At 33.2% G+C, this 10,424-nt stretch overlaps 1 protein-coding gene across 2 annotated transcripts in view; it reads right to left on the reverse strand.

Annotated features, from left to right (window-relative positions):
- LOC141462162 (uncharacterized) overlaps positions 1–9,162 on the reverse strand; it is a 39,770-nt gene extending 30,608 nt beyond the window's left edge. Inside the window, exon 1 of one of the 2 annotated variants that reach the window (XM_074143794.1) lies at positions 8,944–9,162. The gene's annotated coding sequence lies outside the window, so the exon portion shown is untranslated. Of the gene's footprint in view, positions 1–5,978; positions 6,143–8,943 lie in introns of those variants that run through there. The other variant, XM_074143798.1, reaches the window with a different exon arrangement.
- Positions 9,163–10,424: the final 1,262 nt, after the last annotated feature.

The following is a 10,424-nucleotide window of genomic DNA, read 5'->3' on the forward strand; positions in this document are numbered from 1 at the left end:
TTTGTTTTTCTCAATTATAAACTATAGTTATTTTGTGCACAGATCTATAAATGTAGAAGATATAAAGGGTTAAAAAATTTTTGGGTCATGAAATTCTGTAAAATTATGGCCGTTCTATATCTCCCACTGTGAACCACGTATTGGTATGGAATTTTTATCTCTTATACACTTTGTTTTTCTCAATTATAAACTATAGTTATTTTGTGCACAGATCTATAAATTTAGAAGATATAAAGGGTTAAAAATTTTTTGGGTCATGAAATTCTGTAAAATTATGGCCGTTCTATATCTCCCACTGTGAACCACGTATTGGTATGGAATTTTTATCTCTTATACACTTTGTTTTTCTCAATTATAAACTATAGTCATTTTGTGCACAGATCTATAAATGTAGAAGATATAAAGGGTTAAAAATTTTTTAGGTCATGAAATTCTGTAAAATTATGGCCGTTCTATATCTCCCACTGTGAACCACGTATTGGTATGGAATTTTTATCTCTTATACACTTTGTTTTTCTCAATTATAAACTATAGTTATTTTGTGCACAGATCTATAAATGTAGAAGATATAAAGGGTTAAAAAATTTTTGGGTCATGAAATTCTGTAAAATTATGGCCGTTCTATATCTCCCACTGTGAACCACGTATTGGTATGGAATTTTTATCTCTTATACACTTTGTTTTTCTCAATTATAAACTATAGTCATTTTGTGCACAGATCTATAAATGTAGAAGATATAAAGGGTTAAAAAATTTTTGGGTCATGGAATTCTGTAAAATTATGGCCGTTCTATATCTCCCACTGTGAACCACGTATTGGTATGGAATTTTTATCTCTTATACACTTTGGTTTTCTCAATTATAAACTATAGTTATTTTGTGCACAGATCTATAAATGTAGAAGATATAAAGGGTTAAAAAATTTTTGGGTCATGAAATTCTGTAAAATTATGGCCGTTCTATATCTCCCACTGTGAACCACGTATTGGTATGGAATTTTTATCTCTTATACACTTTGTTTTTCTCAATTATAAACTATAGTTATTTTGTGCACAGATCTATAAATGTAGAAGATATAAAGGGTTAAAAAATTTTTGGGTCATGAAATTCTGTAAAATTATGGCCGTTCTATATCTCCCACTGTGAACCACGTATTGGTATGGAATTTTTATATCTTATACACTTTGTTTTTCTCAATTATAAACTATAGTCATTTTGTGCACAGATCTATAAATGTAGAAGATATAAAGGGTTAAAAAATTTTTGGGTCATGAAATTCTGTAAAATTATGGCCGTTCTATATCTCCCACTGTGAACCACGTATTGGTATGGAATTTTTATCTCTTATACACTTTGTTTTTCTCAATTAAAAACTATAGTCATTTTGTGCACAGATCTATAAATGTAGAAGATATAAAGGGTTAAAAATTTTTTGGGTCATGAAATTCTGTAAAATTATGGCCGTTCTATATCTCCCACTGTGAACCACGTATTGGTATGGAATTTTTATCTCTTATACACTTTGTTTTTCTCAATTATAAACTATAGTTATTTTGTGCACAGATCTATAAATGTAGAAGATATAAACGGTTGAAATTTTTTTGGGTCATGAAAGTCTGTAAAATTATGGCCGTTCTATATCTCCCACTGTGAACCACGTATTGGTATGGAATTTTTATCTCTTATACACTTTTTTTTTCTCAATTAAAAACTATAGTTATTTTGTGCACAGATCTATAAATGTAAAAGATATAAAGGGTTAAAAAAATTTTGGGTCATGACATTCTGTAAAATTATGGCCGTTCTATATCTCCCACTGTGAACCACGTATTGGTATGGAATTTTTATCTCTTATACACTTTGCTTTTCTCAATTATAAACTATAGTCATTTTGTGCACAGATCTATAAATGTAGAAGATATAAAGGGTTGAAAATTTTTTGGGTCATGAAAGTCTGTAAAATTATGGCCGTTCTATATCTCCCACTGTGAACCACGTATTGGTATGGAATTTTTATCTCTTATACACTTTGTTTTTCTCAATTATAAACTATAGTCATTTTGTGCACAGATCTATAAATGTAGAAGATATAAAGGGTTAAAAAATTTTTGGGTCATGGAATTCTGTAAAATTATGGCCGTTCTATATCTCCCACTGTGAACCACGTATTGGTATGGAATTTTTATCTCTTATACACTTTGGTTTTCTCAATTATAAACTATAGTTATTTTGTGCACAGATCTATAAATGTAGAAGATATAAAGGGTTAAAAAATTTTTGGGTCATGAAATTCTGTAAAATTATGGCCGTTCTATATCTCCCACTGTGAACCACGTATTGGTATGGAATTTTTATCTCTTATACACTTTGTTTTTCTCAATTATAAACTATAGTTATTTTGTGCACAGATCTATAAATGTAGAAGATATAAAGGGTTTAAAATTTTTTGGGTCATGAAATTCTGTAAAATTATGGCCGTTCTATATCTCCCACTGTGAACCACGTATTGGTATGGAATTTTTATCTCTTATACACTTTGTTTTTCTCAATTATAAACTATAGTCATTTTGTGCACAGATCTATAAATGTAGAAGATATAAAGGGTTAAAAAATTTTTGGGTCATGAAATTCTGTAAAATTATTGCCGTTCTATATCTCCCACTGTGAACCACGTATTGGTATGGAATTTTTATCTCTTATACACTTTGTTTTTCTCAATTAAAAACTATAGTCATTTTGTGCACAGATCTATAAATGTAGAAGATATAAAGGGTTAAAAATTTTTTGGGTCATGAAATTCTGTAAAATTATGGCCGTTCTATATCTCCCACTGTGAACCACGTATTGGTATGGAATTTTTATCTCTTATACACTTTGTTTTTCTCAATTATAAACTATAGTTATTTTGTGCACAGATCTATAAATGTAGAAGATATAAACGGTTGAAATTTTTTTGGGTCATGAAAGTCTGTAAAATTATGGCCGTTCTATATCTCCCACTGTGAACCACGTATTTGTATGGAATTTTTATCTCTTATACACTTTTTTTTTCTCAATTAAAAACTATAGTTATTTTGTGCACAGATCTATAAATGTAAAAGATATAAAGGGTTACAAATTTTTTGGGTCATGAAATTCTGTAAAATTATGGCCGTTCTATATCTCCCACTGTGAACCACGTATTGGTATGGAATTTTTATCTCTTATACACTTTGTTTTTCTCAATTATAAACTATAGTCATTTTGTGCACAGATCTATAAATGTAGAAGATATAAAGGGTTGAAAATTTTTTGGGTCATGAAAGTCTGTAAAATTATGGCCGTTCTATATCTCCCACTGTGAACCACGTATTTGTATGGAATTTTTATCTCTTATACACTTTTTTTTTCTCAATTAAAAACTATAGTTATTTTGTGCACAGATCTATAAATGTAAAAGATATAAAGGGTTACAAATTTTTTGGGTCATGAAATTCTGTAAAATTATGGCCGTTCTATATCTCCCACTGTGAACCACGTATTGGTATGGAATTTTTATCTCTTATACACTTTGTTTTTCTCAATTATAAACTATAGTCATTTTGTGCACAGATCTATAAATGTAGAAGATATAAAGGGTTGAAAATTTTTTGGGTCATGAAAGTCTGTAAAATTATGGCCGTTCTATATCTCCCACTGTGAACCACGTATTGGTATGGAATTTTTATCTCTTATACACTTTGTTTTTCTCAATTATAAACTATAGTTATTTTGTGCACAGATCTATAAATGTATAAGATATAAAGGGTTGAAAATTTTTTGGGTCATGAAATTCTGTAAAATTATGGCCGTTCTATATCTCCCACTGTGAACCACGTATTGGTATGGAATTTTTATCTCTTATACACTTTGTTTTTCTCAATTATAAACTATAGTCATTTTGTGCACAGATCTATAAATGTAGAAGATATAAAGGGTTAAAAAATTTTTGGGTCATGAAATTCTGTAAAATTATGGCCGTTCTATATCTCCCACTGTGAACCACGTATTGGTATGGAATTTTTATCTCTTATACACTTTGTTTTTCTCAATTATAAACTATAGTTATTTTGTGCACAGATCTATAAATGTAGAAGATATAAACGGTTGAAATTTTTTTGGGTCATGAAAGTCTGTAAAATTATGGCCGTTCTATATCTCCCACTGTGAACCACGTATTTGTATGGAATTTTTATCTCTTATACACTTTTTTTTTCTCAATTAAAAACTATAGTTATTTTGTGCACAGATCTATAAATGTAAAAGATATAAAGGGTTACAAATTTTTTGGGTCATGAAATTCTGTAAAATTATGGCCGTTCTATATCTCCCACTGTGAACCACGTATTGGTATGGAATTTTTATCTCTTATACACTTTGTTTTTCTCAATTATAAACTATAGTCATTTTGTGCACAGATCTATAAATGTAGAAGATATAAAGGGTTGAAAATTTTTTGGGTCATGAAAGTCTGTAAAATTATGGCCGTTCTATATCTCCCACTGTGAACCACGTATTTGTATGGAATTTTTATCTCTTATACACTTTTTTTTTCTCAATTAAAAACTATAGTTATTTTGTGCACAGATCTATAAATGTAAAAGATATAAAGGGTTACAAATTTTTTGGGTCATGAAATTCTGTAAAATTATGGCCGTTCTATATCTCCCACTGTGAACCACGTATTGGTATGGAATTTTTATCTCTTATACACTTTGTTTTTCTCAATTATAAACTATAGTCATTTTGTGCACAGATCTATAAATGTAGAAGATATAAAGGGTTGAAAATTTTTTGGGTCATGAAAGTCTGTAAAATTATGGCCGTTCTATATCTCCCACTGTGAACCACGTATTGGTATGGAATTTTTATCTCTTATACACTTTGTTTTTCTCAATTATAAACTATAGTTATTTTGTGCACAGATCTATAAATGTATAAGATATAAAGGGTTGAAAATTTTTTGGGTCATGAAATTCTGTAAAATTATGGCCGTTCTATATCTCCCACTGTGAACCACGTATTGGTATGGAATTTTTATCTCTTATACACTTTGTTTTTCTCAATTAAAAACTATAGTTATTTTGTGCACAGATCTATAAATGTAGAAGATATAAAGGGTTTTAATTGATTAAATTCCGATTAAATTAAAAGTGAATTTAATTTTAATCAACTAATTTTGGCCGATTAAATTTTTTAATTCTAATCATGATTAAAATTAAATTTCGGTTTAATTCAATTGTTTTTTAATTGATTAAATTTTTGCCCAACTCTGATGTACCATACTCTCCAGTATTCATACTAAGTGACTCAATCCTCAAATATTTGCTTTGGGAGGGGGAATCAACGGAAGTTGGATGTCGTGATTTCTGGTACATCCAGGTTAATAAATTCAAAATTACGTAATAAATGCCTATTATTATCCAGTAAATGCCAGTTCAAACTGGCTCAAGACAGCGAAATCCAAGACATGATTCAACGGTTAAGGTGCCCTGAGGATCTTGTTAAAAAATTTTATAAAAAGCAAAGTATTTTTATTGTTTTTAACTTAAGACGCGCGGTCATGGTATCCGGAAGCTTGTCTTTATATTTTGGAACTATATGGAGTGTATTCTATTCTTATTCGTAAACTTTTAAACATTTCGTGCTGCACATAATCGGATATTTAGTCAACTCCTACAACCTTATTTCCAAGCCTGGCCTCGTTGTTCACTGTTTCTTGATTTTAGCATCGTGCATCTAGAAGCTGAAGAGAATTAATAATCTAGACGCGTCTTGATTCTTCTAGATAGAAAACAAACCTAAATTGTCGTACTGCTCGCACGCGTTTGTTTGTGCGATTGTCCCAACGATGTATCGATAAATTGATCGAACGATCAGTACTACACCGTGTGAACGAGTGTTTACCCTTTAAGGCAGGAAGAGAGAGACAGAAAGAGTAAAAATGAAGCAGTACTTACCAGAAACTAGTGGAAGGATGCACTGAATTCACAGAATATCGCCCCAACGTGACCAACTCGAACTGCTGGAGGAAGCGTTACTCCCGGAGATGATCCCTACTACCACACCAGGAACCTCTTCTATAACTCATTTGCGAAACACAATTCTCATACCCACACTGTCAGACTTAACTGCTATCCATCGTTCTAGTCTTCTGCCGTAAATGATATAATGATATCGAATTGATTGTGCAATTATTGTAATCGCATCACCATAAAAGTTCTCACGGAATTTTGGAATCCTTCACTATTATTTCTTTTCCAATGTGGAAATGAGAAAGACAATTATTAATTAGACGAGCTAAGATGGAACATCCAGTTCTCAGGACTTACATAATTACAACCATTTTCGTGTGATATGTACAGTAGTACAGTCTGCAGGATGCAATCTGCGGGTTGTAAAGCCTTCTAATCCTGTGAATTCTAAAGGAAGTCAGTGCTTATTCTTCCCGATGACCCAATTCATATCTCAGGTTCACAACAATCTCCACTTACTGATGTGAACTTGGATCCTTTCAACTGACTCCGAAGTTTATAATAACACGATGCTCAAAATGAGTTTCGATAGTGACGTTGAGACAACTAATTTATCTGACCTGAATACTCAAAAGAAATTCACTGAAGTTAATTACAATTTCTTGAAACTTAGCAATTTTAATAAAAAGATCTTCACAGTGACACCATTTTTGAAAAGATCGCTAAAAAAAGTTAAGTGAAGAGGCATTTTCGGTTAGCCGATCTTCATCGAATTCAAAATTTGGTTTTTACCGGACATAATTAATATTTGTAATGGATACGTGACTCCAAATTTCTCCTAAATCATAAGATCCATTTTTGAAAAAAGTCTCAAATACGTGAGGCATTAATTAGTGAGGTCCTTCCCTTTGAAGGGCCTTTTCTGCAGTAATGAGGTCTAAAAAATTAAATGATTTTTAGTGAAGTAATGTTTAATAGGTTATAAGGTACTTAAGGAAGTGCCCTAATTAATGGCTCTCAAGAGAGATGCCTACCAACCCTTCGCCTAGAAGTGCCCCTAACCGGATTTTCTCAGAAAAAAAGTAATTTGGAAATAGCCTTAGAAACTTGATCCTCGATTAGAAGATATCAGTAAGGGAATATTCTTCCCTTAACAGTTTTTGAAAGAAATAAGGAAAGCTGCTTGCAGGTAATTTTTGTGCGAAAAGAGTACGACGCCCTGATAACCCTGCTCATGACCTCCATTACACTGGAGCCAGGTAAAACCTTAAAGCATAAAGTTGAAGATTTGTCTGAGATCTTTCAGAAGCTGGGAAAGGAGGTTCTAAGGAGGATAGGTCCTCCAGCATTTGGTAATTACCCAGATATCCTGGAATGGATATCATCGCAGTTAGGGAGGTGTATTGTGGAGTCAGTTTTTTTCAAGTCAACAATACTCAGTTTCTAGGAAACGCCTAAGTAAGGGAACACGTCATAATAAGCCGAATTAAAAAAAAATAAGTTCAAGAAGCTAAAAAATTGATACGGTAAAGGGACATTTCACAACTGATTGATTATCTAGGTTATTGCGACCTTATACATTAACAGAAGGATATTCAAAACAGACCAACTGTAAGCACCACTTTTTCTTATTCAGGAGGACTTTGAGAAAGTGTCTTTTCGATGTAAACAAAACAGGAAATCTGTATTGCACGGTTAGCAAATCTTATGAAAGACGAACCATTTTCGTGTGATATGTACAGTAGTGCAGCCTGCAGGATGCAATCTGCGGGATGTAAAGCATCTTCAATAAATTTACTGCATGGATTCCTTATATTTTCCAGTAAAATGCGATTAAGGGCATTAACCTTCCAAACTGCGATGTCATCCATACAAGGAAGATTCAGATATCACTAGGTAATTACCTCCAAGTGCTGGAGGACCTCCCCTCCTTAGATTAACCTTGGAGGAGAGCTCTTTAAAGGGGCCTTCTTGTGTAATGCCTAGATCCTAATCTACCATTGGAAATGTGGATACTACGACTTATTAAAACTGTCCGGTAGGACAGTTGTATAAGGGTTGATCGTCAAAAAGTGCACGAAAAAGCGTAACGTTGAAAAACACCTAACTTTGACAATTTTTTTCTATTTTTCTATAAAAGATAAAATTCCCAAATTTTCTTTAAAATATAGGGCAAACCCTCCTTTATAACTGTAATTTTTTTGCAACCACCCAGATCTAATAGGTTTCGAGGAAAAATTTCTTAACTTCGACGTACACAAAGCTCTATAACTCGTATCATTGTAACAATTGGTCTCTAAGACAGTATCAATACAGTTCTGGGAGGAGAAGTGGGTGTAGGCATCCGTCTAAAGTGTTTTTTCAGCATTATGTGTGATATTTACAAAGAAAGGATGAAATAAGTTTAAATAAATTCAGAGTTTCAACCTTTAAAAAGCTGCAAGTAAAAGTCGTGTGAGTATTCCACTCCAGATTTGGTGCTTAATTGTCTGTAATGACTTTATTCAAACTAACATAGAAACATGTAGACTAATTTCCAGTTTTAATGTAAAACAGCAAATTTGGGAAGGTTAGGGTAAGGTTCATCTATGCTCTAGTAGAATATTGTTCCATTGTTGAGTACGAAATGTCTAAAACTAGTCTTCTAAGTTAAAAGAACATCAGTCCATCAGAAGCGTCTCTGATCTGCACGGCTTTTTCGATTTTTAGTAATTTTCCAGCCGTCAAAATTGAAATTCATGCCTATAATTCAGCCGTCATGGCCTATAATTTGAACGTTTACTCGAAAGATTAAAAAAAAATTAGTAGAGTTTATGGGAAGACGGTATGAGCGAGCTCACCAGATCCAGAAGTTGGAAAGTTGCACACATATTTTTGGTGACTATCCAATCCTGGTTGAGATCGCCCAAATTGAGGGAGAAGAGAGATTTAGAATAATAATAATACTCACAGAATGATGCTGCAGACTGTAACATAGCGAGAGGATCCTTTGATGATGAGAGAATCGATAGGGGGCACGAGCACTCTGCCAAGAACACGATCAATCTTTCAGTAATCGATCTAAGATGTATACCAATAAAATTTTAAAAAACACGACCCTAACCGCACAATGTCGGACTTCAGTCTGCACGATACAACAGAAAGTGCCACCACTCCAGCGGGACCTGGACAAGTAGCCGGTAAGGACGACCTTGCCACGCCGCCTTTCCATCCCCTACATCGGGTTACTCACCCCACTTACCTGCAGTAACCAGCTGACCGGTTGGCCTACATAAGTGTTTGATCTGAACACCATCAGCGATTATGCTGCATTTCATAATCCTTCGAATGTTGTGAAATGCACGCACCACATGACTTGACTTTCACTCTCGGCATTATTCCCTGATGGATCAATTTTAGATATAAATAAATTCTCCTCGGAATTCAGCAAGAACAATACATTTATCTGCTGTGATCACGGGCACGACTTCCTCTACAAAGTAATTACATTTTCTTGAAACCTTGAATGGGTACTAACAATAACATTTGTCGTCTCCAATAACACAGTACTTCTCTATAGTGGAACCGTTTTCGAAAAAACATCGCTAAAACCGAAGAAAAACAAAATTACTTAGTAAAGTGTTGGTATATAATGGAATGGCACCTTGGGATGCCCAACCAGCTTCATCACCCTTAGGATTCCCTAATCATATTTTTCAGGGAATAATGTAATCCATGAACTCGATAAGTGTACAGTGGCACATCCGGCCAACCGATTGTCTTTAAATTTAGAATTTGGGTTAGATATCTAATCCCTAGTAATATTAGAGATGTGATGGAGCCGTACATAATATAGAGTTAGAGGGAAGCCTACTGTCCTCGTTCCTGAAGTGCCCTTCAATGATCTTCCAGGAGAAATTAATTCAGGGAATAGTTATTCATTTCATGTATGCAACGAGCTGCGAAGATCGATAAATCTTTAAAAAAAGCAAAAATCTAATCTGGCGAGATCTTGTAGTCGGGTATTATCTTGTCATCTAAACCAATTTTATTTTTTCTAGATGACCACTTCAGCTTAAGTCTATATTCTTTACACTAACTACTCGTAGAGCAGACTATAACTTTTGTTTGTAATATTTTTTCTTGGTAAAAGTTTATTTAGAAGGTCCAGAGAGAAAGAGAGAAGGAAGGAAGTGCCGTGAAGCTGTTTCTAAAGAGCACATTTCTACGCACAATACGCTTTACCACATTTCCACTATTAGCGAGGATTCAGATGTTCCTAATATAATGTTGGAAAAAACTTTTAACAACTTTGACCCTCGTACAAGAAAGACGTGAGTGTACCCACACCAGATTTGTTTAATCGATTCTCGAAGAAGAAAAAGAATAAAAAGTTCGATTTTAAACGCTAATCTACAGAAAAAAATACTTCTTTAAATGAAACTCATAAAT

Source organism: Rhodnius prolixus, unplaced genomic scaffold (genome assembly GCF_049639745.1).
Source record: "Rhodnius prolixus isolate KJV_2025 unplaced genomic scaffold, Rpr scaffold_18, whole genome shotgun sequence".
Classification (NCBI taxonomy): domain Eukaryota; kingdom Metazoa; phylum Arthropoda; class Insecta; order Hemiptera; family Reduviidae; genus Rhodnius; species Rhodnius prolixus.